Genomic DNA, 19,701 nt, shown 5'->3' on the forward strand with positions numbered 1-19,701 from the left:
TTGTAATTCATTTGTTTAAACTAGAGGACAATTTTCAGTTCCAAAATTTGCAAACCTAAGTAGTCTTGGAGTGTTAATGTTCATAGCAGGGTAAAGAAGATTTAAAGTCAAAGACCTTTTAATGTGTTGCAGCAGAACAATAAATATCCTGCTTTGTTTCTTGAAATCAGATAAATAGTAAAGCTTTTAAGAAATGTAGCCTTCAACTACACTGTTTCTGTTAATGTCAGGCCTCCTCTGTTTTGAAGGGTTGGGTAAATAGCATTGCAGATTATTTTATTTTTTTTAAGTACACATCGTGTTTCCTCTGAGTGTCCAGATTAAAATGCTTGGACACCTACCAGTGAAACATTTCCTTCCTGTGACATGTATTAATGTGGGTACAGCTTTCAGTGCCATGCAAATCAGAAAGATCACAAGACTTAAAATAAACAAGTGCAACACCACTGGGTTCCAGTGGCTGCAGTTGGCCAGAAATGCTTTTCTCATTTATCTCCCGTCTTTGCCCTTAGCTTGGGTTTGAGAGAGAAAACACAAGCATTGCTGGGTACTGGCTGAAGGGGTAAGCGTGGGAGCAGAAAGGAGATGGTTATGATCGGTCTGTCCAGTATGCAGCACTGAAGCTCTCAGAGTTTTTTTGTTTGTTTGTTTTTCCCCCCTTCTTTCTGCCCTATCAGGAGCTTTCTCTTTTGTGATATATTTATGAACCCAGGGTCAGTTTAGGGCTCTCATGCCTAATCTTTGAGGGAATGACATAGGTGGAATACAAATGGGATGGCTGAATTATTGCTGCTTCTAACAGCTGTTGTTCACGGTTTCTACTTATGTACATCCCCTGATTCCTGTCTGCACAGGGAAAAAATTCTTTCTCCTGCTTTGAGAAGAGGGGAGCGAACTGTTGAAAGCGGGCTTTTTCCTGTGTAAATACTGAATTTTGACTGTCAGCTGGGGGCTACTAAGTTTTTAATGCAAAATTTTCACTGCATGCTTGAACAAGCTCTCCTTGTTGAGGTGTAGTCATAAGACAGCAGTCTCATACTGTGCTTAAAATGGTTTCTGAGATTTTTCACTAGTAATCGGAGAGATGCAGCTTGGGGTGGATGGGTGAGTGGAGGACTCTTCACCTGCCTGTTTTTCGCTGGAGATGGATAAAATAACTGGTTTCTATGGCAACAATAAAAACATTGTTTAAAGGTAAATAGTTCTTGAGATTCAGATAGGAAATAGGAAAAAGTGGTTTGGTCACTTATTTTTAACATTCAGATGTTTAAAGATTCTATAGTAATTACTCATTTCCAAAAGTGAACTTGGGCTCTGAAAGTAAAGATTATAGGGTTCACTGTTAATGGATGGAAAAATCCTTCTGTTGTCGTACTTGAATGCTTCAGGAAACTTAGCTTAACAGACACTGATCTGTGTGCATCTTTCAAACTGTTTTGGTTTACTGCTGTATGTAAACACTGTATATGCTCCATATAGTGAAGGTATATTAGAGTATGGACTTTATGAAGAGGACCTAGCAAAGCTATCTTAGAAAGGCTAGAATTAGTTTCTTTCCCGATTAGCTTTCATTCTCTTGGCTTATATTACAATGTATTGAAATCATGATGATTTCCATTTTCTGTAGCAGCAAAACCTTAAAGCTTGCAGCATCTCCATCTCACTGTCCACTAGCATGCCACAGGGAAATCAGCTACAGGTGCTGAAGTTTGATGTAAAGTCTCTAGAGCACTAGAAGGAAAGCACCTTAAAGTAGCAGTCTGAACAGAAGTTAATGGAGATGGTGGATGCAAAGTTGTTCCCAAAACTGAAGAAAGCAGAGAGGGTTCAGCATCTTGGGGCATAAAGGAGAAGGTCACTTCACAAAACATAGTATTTTATTCAGTTTCTAATTCTAGGCTAATGGGCTCTCTTGGGAGCTTGTTAACTTAATTTAAAAAAAAATAGTAAAGCATTAACAGTCTGTTAAGTGACTTCCTGTGCATGTGCATCACCAGATCTTCCATTTGAGGTGGGCTTCTTGTTTTTCTGTTTTTTTGCTGAGCACGTGAGAGGGATGGATGTTGTCTTATTATTTCTGCCTTAGGTTGAGCTTGAACAAATGTGTAAGTTTGCATGGAAATAAAATTAGTTGTCAAAATCTTTTTACAAAGAGCTTTTTCGGAGATAAATGAGAAATAGTTGTTTTGAAGGTCTGCATGTTTTCAGCTGCCCTGAGTGAGAAAAAGATAATTAGCAACATCTTTCTTTCCAGTCTACAATTCCTGCCTTGCTGATTGCTTGGATGCCACCACAGGTTGCTTTCTTCTATTTTCTGTCTCTCTGGATCAGACTCTGAAATAAGAAATGCTGCCTGGTACATAATTGAATTGCTGGATGTACTACTTCAGGCCACAGTCTTTGACAGAGTTAAAGCTATGCTTATTTGGACTAGCCTATTAAAAAGTTTCAAGTTTCCTTAAAACCTGTTTCTTGCATTTGAAAACCTGTAAAAAGATGCCTTCCAAAACAAATTTGGTTCAGGATGTTAGAAAAAAGTCGATGAAACTTAGTTAGAAAAAGAAAGTTGGAAGAAAGTGTTGGCAGGTAGTTGGGTTTTTTTCTGCATACTGGTAAGTCTTCATTTGCCATACCAGAAAGTGACAAATTTTGAAGATTTAACTGCTTTTTTTAATTATGCATTTGCTAAAGCAGCAAAATAATTGGTCCAATGCACAAGTCTGGCACAGATAAAGGTATGATAGTGTTAAGTGATGATACTATTGAAACTTTAGAATTTCCATTTCAAAGTAAATATTAAACTAGCCAAAAAGAAAAAAAAAATCATATGTATGACATTCTTAATCCATGGTTTTGAAGAATTTTTCAAAGAGGCCTTTTAGTGTCCAGTTTTCCAGTTTTCCAACTAACATTCTAAAGATCATTTGCACCGGTAAACTGTTGCATGCAATAAAACATGTGGAACAAATACTGCTGTGCACTCCAATATGTGACATTCATTATTACTCGAGGAGAAAGGCATACATACCCATACTCTTAGTATTGTAATTAGCAAATAAGAGGGTCTTTTTCACACTTTACATGAAACAGATACCTTTGAGTAGGTAAATATCAGATAATAAAAATATTGAGTGTGGTCCAGTTAGCTCAGTCAAACATTTTGTTGAACTTTTGCCTTTGGTCGCTGAGAGAGCGTTTGACCTAGTGGACTGGAGTTGCTTACAGCACTTAATGATACCAACTCTGAGTAAATTCCAGCTACTGTAAGAATTCATCCACTGGGGTAACAGCTGGCACCTGGGATTTTGACTCTCCTAATTGCCAAGTGGGATTACTCCTAATCCCATGATTTTTGCTGTATCTGTGAAATACTGCTTCAGACATGGAGAAGAAATTGGAAGGTAAAGATAAGGAAGGAGCAGAGCGGTGCCTTTCCCTGGTGTTGATCAGTGAAATGTTGTTTGACATCACTGAAGTGTAATAAAACTAGTAATCCTGAAGGGTTCAGACTAATGTTTGAAAAGACCAGGGTTTGCTAGTTGTCTGAGAGACAACACAGCAGATTAATGTGCACAAATTGCAGAATTACTCAGGTGTTTAATACTGTCACAGTTATCTAGGACACATAGTTGCAATGTTTCTTCAAAAATGCTTTGGGAGGATTAGTGTGCAGTACATCGCAAGTTCATATGTTGCAATTTCCACTTGGCCACAACTTCATTCGTCTCTTCTGCCATTAAGAGTCCATAGTGCCAGGTTCACTTGTGTCTATCTGTGGGGTCAGTCTAGAGTCTAGAAGCTTAACAAAAGTGGCTCATATGTGTGCAAAAAAGCTTGCGGTCCCAATGCCATAATGTCTAACAGTCCAGTTCTTGGAAAATAATGGCATGGGGACTGGTATTAAGGCTGTGTACCTGATGATTAGCTTTGGTGGCCAAACCCAAAAATTTGATTTTTGGTCAAGAGAAATGTCTGAATATAAACAAATGATTTTGTATTACTTTTTTTTTATTATTTTTAAAGATCTTTATTAAAGCTAAGTGGAGTACCTGATGAGAAAGTTTTTCAAAATGACTTTGTCAAAACTACTTTTCAGCTTTTCAAAGTGCAGTGTTTAAACTGTTCAAAAGGAACCATCCTAAAACCTTTTCAACCTCACTTCCTTGTGAGTATTGCTAATCATTTAGATTGCCATTAAACTTAGTACCCCAAATATTTGAAAAATTACATGTAGACTTTTCCTGGGAAAAAAGTCCTGGCTTGTATTACTGAAAGTGGGTTTTATTCAGTTTTACAGAGTGTTCCCCCTCCTCCCTCCTCAAAAGAAGTAGACATTCTTGTGTTTGTTTAAAAAAAAAAAAAAAAGTGCTGCATTTCTTTTTGTTGGGAAAAGGCTTTCTAGCCACCAGAAATCAACATGTTTCTACAGAATGCATAGAATGAGTGTGTTTTCACTGAATAGTGCCAGAAGAATATTTCAGTATTCTTTAACTTTTGTTTTTAATTGATACAATGTCACTGCTGTTATATCCTATTTACAATTTCACGAAATCACCAAGGGTCATTTTAAGCTTTACTGGATGAAGAAGAAATGAAACTTACTTCATATAATTCCTAAAAATAAGGGAATAAAAATGAGACACCTGCACCTGCCTGTTATGTTTAGGTGGAAATGTCTAATGAAACCTGTAGGGACCAGAGAGTAATGTGAAGCTAGAATTAAAAAAGCTTACTGGAGAAAATTGGTAAATGGTTGACAAAGTTAAAGGATCTCTTACAGATGAAGAAACTAATTGTTTTGAAAGAAATTGTTACTGTTAATACCTACTGTCTTTTAATCTTAGACTTCTGAAAGGTGTAGCTAGGGTGGCAAACTGAACTCTTGCTTCTTTAATCTTTTATCTCTGACTTGCATGTTGTAATTCGTTTACTGATGAACTTTGCCTTGATGACCTTTGCATTACATGCCGTTCCGAACAGCTTTGCTCTCCATGTGCTGTGCTCCTTCCAAAATATTGGGCCTTTTGCAATTGTGTTGCTGGGCTACTGAGGCAGGGAGTAAAAGACTTGAGGTTTTTTCAGGGCAGTTTACTGCATGCCAGTGCTGCATGCTAGCAAATGAGTCAACTATCCTTTTTATTTATTTATTTGTTTATTTATTTTTAAGTCACTTTCAACCACTTTTGAAATTAGAACACCGGCCTAGGCCACCTATACTGTATTTCAGACCAGGCTGAGGAGCTAATGCTATGCCTTTCTGTGATCTGGCATTAATAGAAAATAAGACAGCTTGCTGCATTTTCACAAAGAGCTGTCAAACTTCTGTCTTCAGTTTATATCGTAATTGGCCTTAATTGAAATATTTTAAAGATGATGCGTCATCAGGTTTAGTTTCTCTTTAATACACTGTTACAGTCCCACACACTGTCTCAAGCTTCTGTTTGAATTGGAAAAAAATGCTTCTGTATGTGTGTATACAGTATATATACAGGTGTATATATGAATAGATATCTATGATATATAATAAGTACCTATCACTGTTCTGAGCCCTCTTGCCCTAGAAGATGCCTGTCATCAGAACAGCAAATATTTAATCTGAACGTTGGCTTTTACGCAGGCTTAAAATGGACTTTCTCACCTGTAGGTGATAACTTGGCTTTGAGAAATGAAGACAAGCTTGGTGTAGTTGTGAGTGTTAACACTTTTGCTTTCATATGGCTCATACTGCCTTGAAGAGCCACACATGCTATCTTTACCTCGTTTCTGTACTTGTAAAAATAGCAGGCAGTGATGGTCTTCTCCCAGTGGGGCTGTCAGCTTACGATATATGAAGAAGCTGTATTGGTGGACATATGCAACTGGAGAAAACTTTCTCACGTGTAGTGACCTATTTTAAATAGACAAATAAAAAACTTTTTACATTTTGGCATCTTGTCTTTTTTCTTTCTCTTGTTCTGTTAATTTCTTCCTCCTTATCTCCCTTTCCCACTTCTCTTTTTCTGCTTGCTTTCTCTTCCCTAGATCTTATGCATATCTTATAGCATCTTTACTTTCTTTTAGCACCTGTCTGGGCCAAGCCTGAAACAGTTGTGGTTTTAGCCAGCAATGCAAAAGGAGGCCCTCCCTGCTGTCCCTGTGCTGTCCCCAGCTCCTGCAGCTCTGCGAGTCAGATCGGGAAGCTCCTTTGGGTTAAAAGGACTTTTTTTTTTTTTTTCCGGGTTAGCTTTAACCCATGATCATTTTCTGATCTGGTTCCCTTTAGCCAGACGAATGCCTGTAGTGACAGAAGGAAGGGTATGATGCAGGGGCAAGCGGGTGGAGGGAGCACTGTTGCTTTTTGTGGCAGTGTTAGCTGAGGGTGTGCATGAAACCCCTCCCTTAGCCTCTCCCTCCCGCTGCGGGTCCCCTGTGCCAGCACTGTACCTTGAAGCTGGAGCCGCACCTGGCAGCTCGGCTCATCTGGAGGACGGCGGCATCGCTGTGCTCCTCGCAACTGCAGTGCGAACGTGTAGGGCAGCTCTTATGGAGGCCTGCCTATTTCTTGGTGCAGCTTTGGTTCGGACCTCGCGCCCCCTTCCCACTCTTTCTGCACGCCCCTCTTCTCCATCCTCTTTTGCCTCCTGCCTTTCGGCCTGTTGTTGGGATGGGCGGTTCAGGGTTGTGCTGGTCCGCGGTCTGGCCCCAGCTCTCTTATCTCCTGCTGTGCAGCAAGAGCTGGGGAGGAGTCCTGGGAGCGGTGGGGACACAGCTGGATCTTCTGCTTGCTCGCTGCTGGTGGGGAGGACTGAGAGGAGAGCAACTTGGCATGTGCTGGGAGTAATAAAATGCATTTGCAAAGCATTGGCTGTTGTATAGATCCAGGGAAGAAGGGTGAAGTATTTGTACTGGTGCAATGGATAGGCTTGAGAGACAGCTGATGGATTTGGGTGGGTGGAGAGGCGAATCATACAGCTTGCCGCTATGTGGAAGGTGGAAGGCGGAAGGCATGTGCACATAAATGCCTATGCATGATTTGTGCAGTTTAATTTTTTTCAGGCTTTTGCTGAACCCTTGTAGCCTGTGCTGTGGGACAGAGTCCACCCAGAACACGTGATCCGTAGAGCTGGGACAATCCTTATCTGAGCATGTAGAAAAAGGGTGTTCAGTCTCCTATTCCCCATTCTGTGTGTGCTTTGATACTGGCTACAAAGCTAAGCCAGAGCAGAGACATCTCATGGTGGCACTGGCTGTTGGTATGGTCATTCAGCAGACATACGGCGGGTCAGCTCCTACATGCTGTGAATGCTCTGGAAGACTGCTTTGGAACATGACATTTTTCTTGTTAAACTTAACCTGCCTTGCTTTGACAAGGGGGCATAAGGACATTTTAAGTTGAAAAAACAAACAACAACAACAAAAAACCCTTGTCATCATCCTAATCATTGTATACTTAGTGTTCCCTTTTGCCCATACATGTTACTCTTATATGAACAGTCCAGAGTAGGGATTCTCTTCTTACACATTTTAATACACTAGTAATGAACTTCAAATTTGTGTTAATCTCAAGCTAATCCATCTGATTCATGGACAGCAAGACATGGAAGATTAGCTTTATACTTATTTATTATTATTATTATTATTTTGATTCATTAATAGACAACTGCTTGCTTAGTTGCTTAAGAGAGCTTAATTCGCTGTAATTTTAATTTTATCATTAGGCAGTTAAATGATAGATATCTGGAATAACAGACTGTTGTCACCAATCTGAAAATTGACACCCTATAAGTATTTAGATTCTTAGCTTTTCTGTTACAGATTAGCAAATTGTTACTAAGTAGAAAAAGCCAAACTACAGTTTGTTTACTTCCAGAAATCTGCAAACAGTCCACTTTTGAATTGTCAACCTCAGCATGTTGGCTTGATTTCTTATAACTTGAAAATAAAGTTACCTGAAATCTCTCCGAGTCTGTAATAAAACAGGAGGCTAGGACGTCCTCCTCTTGCTTTCTCTCAGTTAGCTTAATGCATTCATTAATTAATTGGAGATTGAAACTTACCCCATCAAAGAAAGTGTTATAGGCAATGCTGTTATCTTCCTGCCATCCTCCTAGAGACTCAAAGGTAATACACACCTGGCTTACAGCACGTTACTTATTTTAACTTGAATAGGAATGTGCTCTGGGAAGGCTGAGTTCGAGCCCTGGCATTGCCTCTGGTTGGAAGGAGTTGTAGGCAACTAAGTGCAAGAGCATCAGATTTTTCAGTAATTGTGGTGTTTGTAATTTTGGTAAAAATATGGGCAAGAAAACAAAGCAGGTAGCTCATTTGTATCACTTTCAGTCTTGATTATAAATTCAAGCCTCAGTTTTTAAAACTCGTAATTGTGTTGGTTTAAACATTAGTTTTTATCCACTTCCTTCAGTAGCTGCTTAGGGATGAGTTCCTTGTGACAGTTATGGAACGACCAAATCCCCTCTTAATCAGGACAAAATCCTGTCCACTGTAGGGAGACAGAGAAAGTATGTCAAATACTGTACTCATATGTGGCAATAGTATGTATCAACTATTTTGCAGGATTCTGAGTACTTTCAGTATTTGCTTTATATATGTAGAAGAGGTTGTTTTAAGCAACCAGGTTAGGAGCCTAGAAGAAACACACAGTCGATAGGATGAATTTAGGTGTCTTTCTTCTCTGAGGAGTCTAGCGCTCTGTGTAATGTCCAGTCTACTGACTGAGGTGTGGAAGATAGGGGGCAAAACTAGGGTCTATTAATAAGTCACCTTTTTCCCCCTCCCAGCCTCCTGCTCCCAAAGTAGTGCGCAAGTAAGGCCGGATTTTTTTGTCTTGGTAACTTTTAGAAAGTGCAATGGAAATATAATTAGAAGAGCAGGACAACTCAGGGGTAGGGTTTTTCTTTGTATACAAAACAGACCTTGTTTTCTGTAGAACAGATGGGCCTTATATAGATTTTAAACATGGGAACTTCTCAGTTGGAGCCAATCACTGTAAATAAGTTTTGTGCTCAAAGTTATGAGGAAGGGGAAAGAATGTTTTCCAAGAGGAAGGTGAAGGGTAACCCTCTGTTTTTGTTTTGTGAGGTTCTCCGTCTCCAATAGCCTCCTGGCTAGTTTGGGATATCTGCCGCAGTACTTAGTGAACAGTAGGCAGTTGTTTACCGTCCCACCCGCCCATACACCAAAAATCCACAGATGTCAAAATTAAGTTTGAAGTGTCAAATTAATGGAATTTGTGACTGCCTGATAAAAGCCAACTGTTGCTATAAAACTTCACACACGTGAAGGAGTTCTGAGGACTTGGAAGTAAAAAGGAGAAAGTTAGCACAGTATATAGTGTTATTTGCTGTTGGAAGCCAAGGGTATGTTCTCCCCGGTTCATGATTTTGCTGTGTTGCAGTTAGAAGTTGGGCTACTTGAACAAGAAAAAGAGTTTTGTAAACGTGTGTGTTCATAACAACATGCAGTTTCTGGAAACATGAGAAATGCAGAAAATAACTCACCATTTTTAAAGCGGAGATTGATTATAAACAGTTCTTTTGGATGATGAGTTGGTGGCATTTGCAGTGATGTAGCTGAGCCTTTGTTATATATCGCTTCAGTTCATTTGCAGTCCTAAAATTTGAAACTGATCCTGTCCTTGAAGAGGCTTGTATATCATTATAATGATAATTTGACACTTTACGATACCTGGAAAGACTTTCTGAAACCTGAGTGTTATATAGAGAGAAGAAAAAGTGACCTAAAGTTAAAATTGTTCTGACATGTGTTCTTAGTATTTCTTTTTTATATACAAAACATCTCACTTTTTTTGCTGTTTATTGTTTTTCTGCTTCTGTCTGGGACCTTATTATTAAGAGGCTGAAAGATAATTCCATTGTTGTATAGCTCTGTACCCCATCTCAAAAAAAAAAAAGAAAAGGAAAAAGTTGTTAACTCCGAATCAGTTGATAGGCAGCCTCCGTTGTACATAGTATATAAAACAAATAAATGACCAGTTTGTGTTCTCCTTACCTCAGTCTCAGCTACCACTTTACCTTGAGTTCATCATATTTGTTTCTCTCCTGTGTGGGACTTTCCCTGCTCTTTTAATTTTTTATTTTATTTTATTTAATCACATATGAATGCTGATACCTGATCTGGTGGAGAGTTAGTAGTCCTGTTTATTTTACTGTTTTTTTCCTCTCTATGCTGCTCTGAAGACTGTCATGTTCTTACAGGCCCATTTCCCCTCCTGGTTCTCCCCGTCACAGATGTGGTGGCTGTATGCTTGAGGGAAGTTTTGTAGGTGCTATAAAAGGCTCCAAAATGGGACTTTTGATAGCCCTGAGTGACTTTGAATCACTTGAATCAAATGACTGCAGTCAACTCCTACGAGCTTCTTTCAGAGCTGATGGTATTTGGCAGGCAATGGATCCAAATGTTAATATTTGTCTTCTAAGTTTGTTTGTGTACTCAGGTCTTGACCTTTCCTGTGAATCTGCTTCAATTGTTTCTGCGACTTCTAATTATCAAATTAAGCCAAAAAATGGCCGCCTGGAATTCTGCTTCTTGCTGATGTTCTTTCTCCTGTTAATACTTCCAAAGACTTCTCTCATAGGCAGCACGTGTGTTTGCTGGGATCAGGCGAGCTTTAAAGATTTTACTCTCTTTACAGTCTTTGAGCTGTCGGTATTTATTTCTTACTAATGAGAACACAAACAGATTCAATAGTCATGTATCAAACTAAAATTAGACCACATATGTGAGGGTGTTTATGTGGTTGGATGCCATCCCTTGGCATTTAGGACACTGACCCATGTTTGCCTGAGCAATATGTTGCATTGCCATCGGGAATACACTTGGAATAAAACGGAAATCTGGGGACTTTTTTGACACTGAGCCAATAATCCTGGTGTGACGTGTTTAGCACTGGAGAGAATAAAACAGATGTATGCTTGTTTTTGAATTATTTTTGAGGAGGATCCTCTGCATGCTTTACAAGGTCTTGAGTTTCCTGCATTATGATGCATCTTAACACCATAGCTGTGGTGCTCTCAAGTAAAAGGTACAGTTTCCACAAGCATTTAAAAATGTGAGTGTGTGTGCATGTGCTTACATTTTAAAGCTCTTAGATGTCCTTGCTGTTCTGTGTCAAACGTCATATACTCAGAATCCCAAAGCAAAGTGCACCAGGTTCTCAAGTTTTTTCTCCATGGGAGTGTATTGAAGATGTTAATTACTCATCTGTTACAGACCGCATTTGATGGGCGTTTGATGAACAGGTGAGGTCTATATGTACATTTCGATCAGTATGAAAACCATCCCTACATACATTATAGTGTTAGCTGTTGTGATTGAACAACAGAGTTGCATCCTAAGAGAATTGTGGGATAAGTCAAAACTGGTTGAATTTGTTACTGAATCATCTGACATGATACAGTACTTTTTCTTTGAGATTAAATTGCTGTAATTCATTAAAAATTTGTTTATGTTTGATAGAAAATAAAGGCTGTAATTTTAAAATTAAACCTAATCTTACTTTCCTGACTTGCCACTGAGGCACTGCTTAGACTTTGCATGAAGTTTAAGAGGTTTAGGTATTAGGTGTCATTCTAAAAGATCTAGTTGCCTTTGCTGGAGTTAATGCAGAAATTACTGTATGAAGTTGTTTGCTCTCTAAAAAGTAGAGCAGTCTAATAAGGGTTATATTTGTTAGAAGCATCTGAAATAGAAAAGGTTTGTGTTTTTTACCCAGCGTGAAATTACGGCTCTGCCAAAGTTATTGGCAAAATTACTGTTGGCTCCCACAGGACTGGAATTCCTCAATTTAATGCAATCCGGGCATTAGTTACTAACTCCGGGAGGCAACACAGCAGTGGCTGAAATACACCTTAACAGATCAGCTTCTGCAGTGTGCACCAGCCACAAGCCTTCAGTGTTTTGAAACACCAACGAGCAGCTATACAAAAAAAAGTGCCACGATTACACCAGTGTCAATGCAAATCCCTGGGGCAGGGCGGCAGCGGGGTTTTGCCGAGGGATGTGGCAGGACAAGGAAGGGGTAGTTGTCTTTCCCCTCACTGGGTCCCCAGCAGTACTTGGAGACTACACTGCAACGTGGCACTGGCTGTGCTGGCTTTTCTCCTGTCTTGTCTTGCTCTCTGGGCTCATGGGACGTTTCTGCCAGCCCAGCTTTCTCCTGCTGGACTTTCCACAGACCCCACGGAGGTGGCAGACCTGTCCTGCTCCCTGGTGGTGCTGCGAAGGGGTGAGTGCCAAGCCAGAAGGGCTGCACATCCGAAGGAAGGAAGTGGCAGCAGAGTAGTGGCCAACAGGGAAAAATATTGGTGTTGCTGATACCACAAGACTACTGCAGTGTTGTTGCCTAGACATTTTGGTATCGTGTGGTATCCTGTACACTTACAGCGCTGTCATGGCATTGCTGTATTACCCTTATGTTGTCTGAAAGCAGATCAGTGCAGAGGGCGTAACAGTGGTCAGATTGCACTGATCATGATAAAAATATATTTAAAACCAACACGAGAGCCTTAGGGAGACCAGTCAGGCAAGGTACACGTGCCATGTGACCTGAGGTTGACTCTCTATACGAAGCAGCATCCGCATCCGTCCTCACCACCGGCATGTGACCTCATCTGCGGGGAAACTCCCTCCGCGGGTGCTGGGGCGAGGGATGATGAGTAATTTGAGGCCAGAGCTTTGGGTGTTAGGAGCTGGTCTCCTCAAGCTCCCTCTGGAGTTGGAGAGGCTTCCCCAGAAAGCAGGTAGGAGTCTAATTTAGCTTCTGTGAATGGCCCTTGGGAAGAGTCTGTTTTCCTCATTCCCTGGATGGGAGCTGAGTGACAAGGTTCCTAATTTAGGAGCCCAAGGCGAAGAAGTGTTTGTATCCCCTGAGCTCTCCTTTTTTCTGCTGCTTTCACAGTCTCATGTTGCCAGAAAGGACAAAAAAGGCAGGTGAAGGTGCCGTATTTTTTTTAAACCCTCAGCGTTACTGACTAGCATGGCAAGCCTGTCCTGCCCTTTCTACATTTTTTTTTTTGGGGGGGGGGGAGGAAGGTAGAGGTTCAAAGACTTGCTCCTGCTCTTTGAAATGCTCGGCCTTGGTCTGTTGCGTACTGAGGCAGAGGCTGTGGTTGATGATTTTGCGTCTTTGATACTGCAGGACTTTCTACTGTAAAAGCAGAGGATGTCTGCACGCCAGCCAGGCCTCCCTCGGGGGCGGCACGGGCCGGGGGGAGCTGGTGCTCCTGACTGTCTGCCTCAGGGTCCAAGGTGCTCTTCAGCCTCCTGCCTTTTATTGAAGCTCAGAGCAACGGGTTCATTAAAGCAAGGCTGCACCGAAACGCGACGCTGCCATCTGTGCAGCATTGTCCAGCTGAGGAAAGGTTGGGCAGTGCAAGCCACACGTGGTGCTGGTTAGATGTCTTGCTTAATGCATCACCGGAAACCGCTCAGATGCGATGTAGGAACCTGTCTAGGCTAGAATTGGGCAGGGGTGGGGGGAAGGACAGACAGAAAGATGAAGGAAAAGAAATGAAAGAGAAGAAAAATGATTCAGGGTTGTAGACCAAAAAAAAAAAAAAGAAAAGAAAAAAGATGCAAATACTGAAAATGCCCTAAGAGAATGAATATATTGGTAGAAAGGGGAAAATGAAAGCTAGCATATTTAAAGCACTAGAGAAAACTGGTAAGGGAAAAAGATTGCAATCTTATGATTAAAGGAAAGATGCACAATAGTAAAAGGGAAGTGAAATGAGAGAAAGGAGGGAGTGACTGGTTCACAGCTGTTCACACCATGTGCAACCACCTACCTTTATAACAGGAATTTGTGCACAACTGAATCGGGTCTCCCCACTCCACTTGTCAGCAGTGTGTAACAGTTGTGTTGCACACTCACTTAACGTGAGTGTAAGTTACTACACAGGGTACAAAGCAGTCAGCAAATCAGGCCTGCCTAGTGACATTGTACTTTGCCTCTTACATTTTGTCTACATATTTATTATATTGAAATACATTGTCTTAATGCTCGAAGTTGTGACTTGCCATTTAAAAATCAAGGTCTCTACAGTAAACATACCAATAAACATACAAACAATAAAGACTGCATATGACCTGAACATAATGTGTTAACCACATGAACATAAACTGTGTAATTCTTGTTTTTTTTCTTTTTTTTGAGAATGGAACAATGAAAAGTATTGCACTGCCCTTAGAAAGTGAGCGATTATGTAATATTGTAGAACGCATTTTGCAGTTCCTTATCATTTTGCAGATTTAACATGTCTGTATGGCTTTTGTGTCTGCCTGCTAGTGCTGTATGCCATATGCACCACTGGTTTGTGTCTGTAAATCCTGATTCCTGGCAACTGGAAGAGGGTAGGGAGCTGAAGGGCCTGTACTTGACCAGCTCCTTGACCTGTGCTTTACATGCTTTGTTGCTATTAACTGCCTTTCTTCAATAGCTATTGTTTGATTTCTGTCTTGGTGTGTTCTTTTATTCGAGGCCTTTGCTGCAAGCCTGCTGTGTACAACCCATGAGGTGCCTGCTGCCTGCTTAGATATTTCTGTGGCCTATTGGTGACCTAGTTTGTGGAGCATTTAAACTTTCCTTTCAAAAAGGAGGCGTTTCTGGCTTTTGTGAGTATTCTCGGTGTTGCTGGGATAATACAGCTGATCCTGCAGATGCACTTAGTCGCTTTAAAACAACCAACAAAACCCTCCCTGCCCCATCCTCAGACCTTCAGTCTTGCTTGTTAGGTTTTTTTTTCCTTGTAAATAAATAAAACTGTTAATATTTTCTGGTCACCATAGCACTGGGTTGCATTTTGATAGGTGGCTCATTCTTGGAAGTATTAACAAAATGTTTGTTGCACAGCCTTCATATGGGATGACAGTACCCCAGCCTCTTAATTTTAAGATGGAGACCTTTGCTTTTATTTCCAAACTGAGAAAACTCATTTGGAGGTTAGAAAGAGAGCAAACGTGTACTTTCTGGTGACAGTGTGCTACAATTTTGAGGGTGAGATTCTGCACAGTGTTTTTGAGCGGTGCAGAGCACTGAGCCGAGGTGAAGGGCTCAGCTCCAGCCATGGCAATGGGCTTGCAAGCCATCATGATACCTTTCGCTTTCCAACTGGATCTGAGGGTTGGAGAAGATGCTTATATACTCTGGATACTCCTGGCGCCCACCTAAATTATGTAGCTATGACAGGATTGTCTGGTGCACTGTCATTACTTTGTGCTACAAGTTGGCCCATCTCTGCCTTGGCTTTGTAGCAAGGTCTGGCTCTGAGTTTAGGTTGTGCTGGTCATGAGCGCTGCACTGGGGACAAAGACTTACGGCTTGAAGACTCGCATCTTTGTGTCATTTTCCCACTCTGCTGAATTTTACAAAATGTGGAAAGGTAAGATGTTGTGGCAAAAAAAAAAAAAATCTCATGGTAGCTGCAGTTCCATGTATTATCTACTGCCAGGCATAGTTGGGGGCAGCACTTTGTGCTTCCTTATTTCCTGTGCCTTTTTGCTGCAGTCTTGGCAGACGTTAAGTCTTCTATTTTGAAATAATCAAAGAAAGATCTCTTTTACAAAACGTCATTGCTCCTTTATCAGTGTAAAATGTTGCCATGGGGTGACATGAAGAAGCCCTTTAGTGGCTGAATGCATTTCTAGCACTTGCCAGGCTTGTTTTCAAGCACTTAGGTCAAGGGTTTTTGAATGTGCTCCATAGTGCTGAATATGCCCGTACTAAGCTGTACTTCAGTCCTACTTCTTGACCCCTTAGTGTGTCCCCCCACCCCGGCCTGCAGAAGGTCCCGCTGGCTGCGGTGGGATTTTGTGCAGGTTCCAGCCGGCTCTCGTGTAGGATTGTGGCATTTATTTGCTTGTCATCCTGCAGAGAAGGGAATATGGAGAGAAGTACAGCCAAGGTTATGTGAATACGTCTTTGGGCCGCAGAGAAATCTTCGGCCTGTTGCTAGTAGATTTTCCTGATGTGGAATTTGAGAAATTCCGTGTTAAATAGATTAATTTGTGCAGCATGCAGAAGCGAAGTGCATCTTTTCTTTCAGTGGAAGCAAAAATCTGGTTTATGAAAGAATTAAGAAACTAAGAATAGCTTTACTTTGTGACTGTGTATGATGAAAAATTTACTGTATTGGTAGTTTCACAAGTGAAAATATTCTTCTGCTTGCTGAGGTGTTCTCCACTTCAAGTGAAGGGGTTTCCTGGGGTTGGATTTAACCCAATCCAGTGAGGTGCTGAATGTGTTCAGCTCCTAAGGAAGTTGATACCTTTCCATTGACTGTGAGGAATTAAAAGCAATGGCTTGGCATTTTAAATTGGCAAACTCTGATTAGCTTCTCAGCTTTGAAATAAAGGAAGAAACACTAGAATCTAGGGGAGGTGAAGTCTTAATATAGTACTTGATTGCAGCATTTTTGTTAAACTGATAAAAAAAATTTCAAAAGCTGACTTGCTATCATTTTTTCAGCTTATTTTCCTCCTCTTCCCTCCCCCACCAGTTGTTCCGTTGAAGGAAACAAATGTTAACTCATTGACTCAAGGTGCTCACTGCTGGAAATCAAAGCTCTGGAGGTTAATGCTTCAGCCATAATATAATCGAGGTTTTTGGTGGTAAACATTTTGTTAATAAACCTGTGAAACAGTGCATGTTTCATATGGTTCTGCTTTATTTAATGGTAGAAGGTTGCAGTATTTAGTACATCAGAAGAAATTGACTCAAAGTGTATGCTGTGCATTGACTTCAACAGATCCCAGATGTTTTATAAAAGCCTGATAATTTCTGCAATGAGCATTGTAACTACTAAACCTAGTAATGCAGTAATTTTTGACTTTTTGCCAATTTGGACTTTTTGGTATAATTTTTTTTTTCATATTGTGTATTTTTATTCTTTAACAATGTAATCTAATGTATTATAAATATTCGGTAGTACTTAGGAATAGGTCACAAATACGCTGCGAGAGTGCTTCCCTTTATTAATAGCAGTGAATCATGGGACCGTCTTTTCGTTTTGCATACCATGAGGGAGAGCGCTGCCTGACATGAGACAGGCTAGCAAGCTGCTTGTTTCAAAAGCTGCAGTGCGGGGGCTTCTCCACCCTCCCCGGACAGTGTCCTGCCACCGTGGTGCTTTACTCGCTTTGGGTCAGCATGTGGCAATGATCTGATGCTGTGCAGGATTTCCCCTTTCTTTCTCTGCCCACAAAAGGGGAGGTACTTGGAAGTGTAACTGGAGTTTTGGAAAGAAAAAGCTTTTAATTTGAGAGAAGGTATATATGATTGGTTTATTTAAGCATATAGATGGAAAATAAAAATGCATAGTGCAAGCAGTTAATAAAGCATGAATGAACAATTTAAGTAGTCTGTAAACTTTTTTTTTAAACATTTTAGTAATTTTATAAGGTTCGCCTAAGCAAAAAGTTCTGGATGTTTCTGTAGAAAATACATGTCCAGGATAATTAAATAATATTATGCTTCACTTTGGTAAAATGGCATACAATCCAACAGGTTACTGCACCAGAACAAAAAACTTGGTCGAGCCACTCCAAAACACTGAGAGGGGCAGCAAAGAATCTATAATATATCCCAGGTGGGAGCAGCGAAAACCAAGAACAAATGAATGATGGTTCATTGGAATGGAGAGGTGTTTGGGGCTGAAGCTACTTTTATTGGTATTGCTGTTTTGTTAGTGACTTACCTTTTACTTTTCCCCCGTAAGATTTCACGGTGGCTCCTGGGCTGGGGGAGCAGGGGTCTTGTTCCCGTGCGCACCAGCCCCTGCCCGTGGAGCCTGCTGTGAGCAGGGCAGGATTGTGTAATCGCAATTTCACTCTGCAGCACCGTGCTTGAAAGCACCTTTAAGAAAAGCACAGCATTGCTCTTTCTCATTATGTGTTTCTCTTCTAAATTGTACTTTTGCAGTCAGATGATACGGCTTGTGAAAACGCTATTGAATTACATGAAAAGTGAGGTATTCTTAGAAAGCTAGTCGGTGTAGTTTAAATTCTGGTTAGCTTGCACATGCCTCAAATATTATATGAAGCTTCCTGTGCTGGAGGAAAGAATGAGGTTTTTAACGCAGCAAACAATAGCAGCTGTAATTTTTCTCCATATAAAACTTAACGTAGCCCTGAGAAAGCCGAGCTTGGTGTGTTAGTCTAGCAAATGCTTGATGAAGGAATTTTAAGGGATGTGTATATGTAGGTTTTCAAGAGGGACACTCTTTTTCCAGTGTCTTAAAGGTCTGTAAAATAATTTGCCACTTTATCCATCTGTACCATTATATTGCAGAGTTTGCTTTTTCACGTAAGTAATATTTGAAGCTGTCTGGTAAAGTACTGTATGGATAACTTGTACAATTTTGGATACTGAATCCATTTTGGTTGTTTGTCTTCATATATGGCTTAAACGAGGAACGGTATCTGACGTGCATGGTAAATTATTAGTTAATGCATAAAGATTATCCTTTTTTTTTTTAGGTTTGAGCTGAAATTCAAAAAATGAGGGAAATACAGAGTCTGGGGTGATGTTTATTACTTTTGTGTCAAACAGTTGTGCGTGTATTTTGCAGCTTTATATGACATTTGAACTTACTGACTCTTCTGTGGCTCCCTTTCAGGAGCAGGTGATAGCAGATGCATTGTCCAGACCAGAGGGAATAAATTAAAAGCAGAATTTGAGCTTTTAGGTTCTTGGGTCTGAACTTCCTTGTATTAGCTTAGTTTCCTTTTTAGCTAATGCTCTTTTTTAATGTTTCTGGGGAAAAAAGGAGGGGAGGAGATTTTTGGTACTTACCAGATGCACTGCAAAGATTTGTGGACCATTAAGATCTACCGTGCAAAATCTGTGCCTTAGCTGCCTTATAGGCCTGTATTCTTTCATTATAAAAGGAAACTGAAAGGCTTGGATTAATAAAGCAACAGCAAAAGACAGCTACTGCAGGAAGATTATCACTGTTAATTGTTAAGCAGGTCAAGCTTATCAGCTACCGCAGAACCCTTTAATGCATTTGGCTGAACTATTCTGATCTAACTTAAAATGGTTTCTGTGGAGATGGAAATTTTTGGCTGTAGCTGTAAATAGAAAAAGGAAATGGTTGGGTGCAATGATATTTAACAAGAATGTAACTTCCTATTGCTGTGAGCTTTGCAGCCCCATTGTGTTTCCTGTCGCCGGCCTCCCCCATTCTCTCAAGGCAGGCGCGAGAGCTGCTGTGCAGGGTGAATATTACATTGCCCTTGCATACAAAAAGTGAAACGTTTGAAGCAGGGTTGCTGCTGAATTGACAAAAACTGGCACCTAGCTATTCAGCCTAGGGAGAGTTTTGAGTAAAAGTACGTGCCAGCAGAAAGCCTAAGGTTAGGTTCCTCCAGTTCTCAATGAAATGAGATTTTATTTTAAACAGTAAAAACAACTTTGTAATTGATATAGATCTGTTTCAACTTGGACCTCTTTCTTCTGTGTTGCTAGTTGTCCCTCCTTGATTTTCATTTTTAACTTTCGGCTACTCCCCCCGCCCCGTCCCCACGCTCTCTGCAGGAACAGTGAACAAGTCCATAGTTATGTTTAAGGGAATTAAATTAAGGCAGGTATGAAAGAATCAGTATGTGTTTTTTCGTGAATTGCTGCCTTTTCCTTTGTTGGATTCCTGATTGCGTTAGTCCAAGACGATGTTTAAAAGCAGACCT

The 19,701-nt window shown here is 40.6% G+C and overlaps 1 protein-coding gene across 6 annotated transcripts in view; it reads left to right on the plus strand.

Moving 5' to 3' along the window:
* TMEM131L (transmembrane 131 like) overlaps positions 1-19,701 on the plus strand; it is an 84,604-nt gene that overhangs the window by 8,058 nt on the left and 56,845 nt on the right. The gene's annotated exons all lie outside the window — the stretch shown is intronic.

This window comes from Apteryx mantelli, chromosome 5, assembly GCF_036417845.1.
Source record: "Apteryx mantelli isolate bAptMan1 chromosome 5, bAptMan1.hap1, whole genome shotgun sequence".
NCBI lineage: Eukaryota > Metazoa > Chordata > Aves > Apterygiformes > Apterygidae > Apteryx > Apteryx mantelli.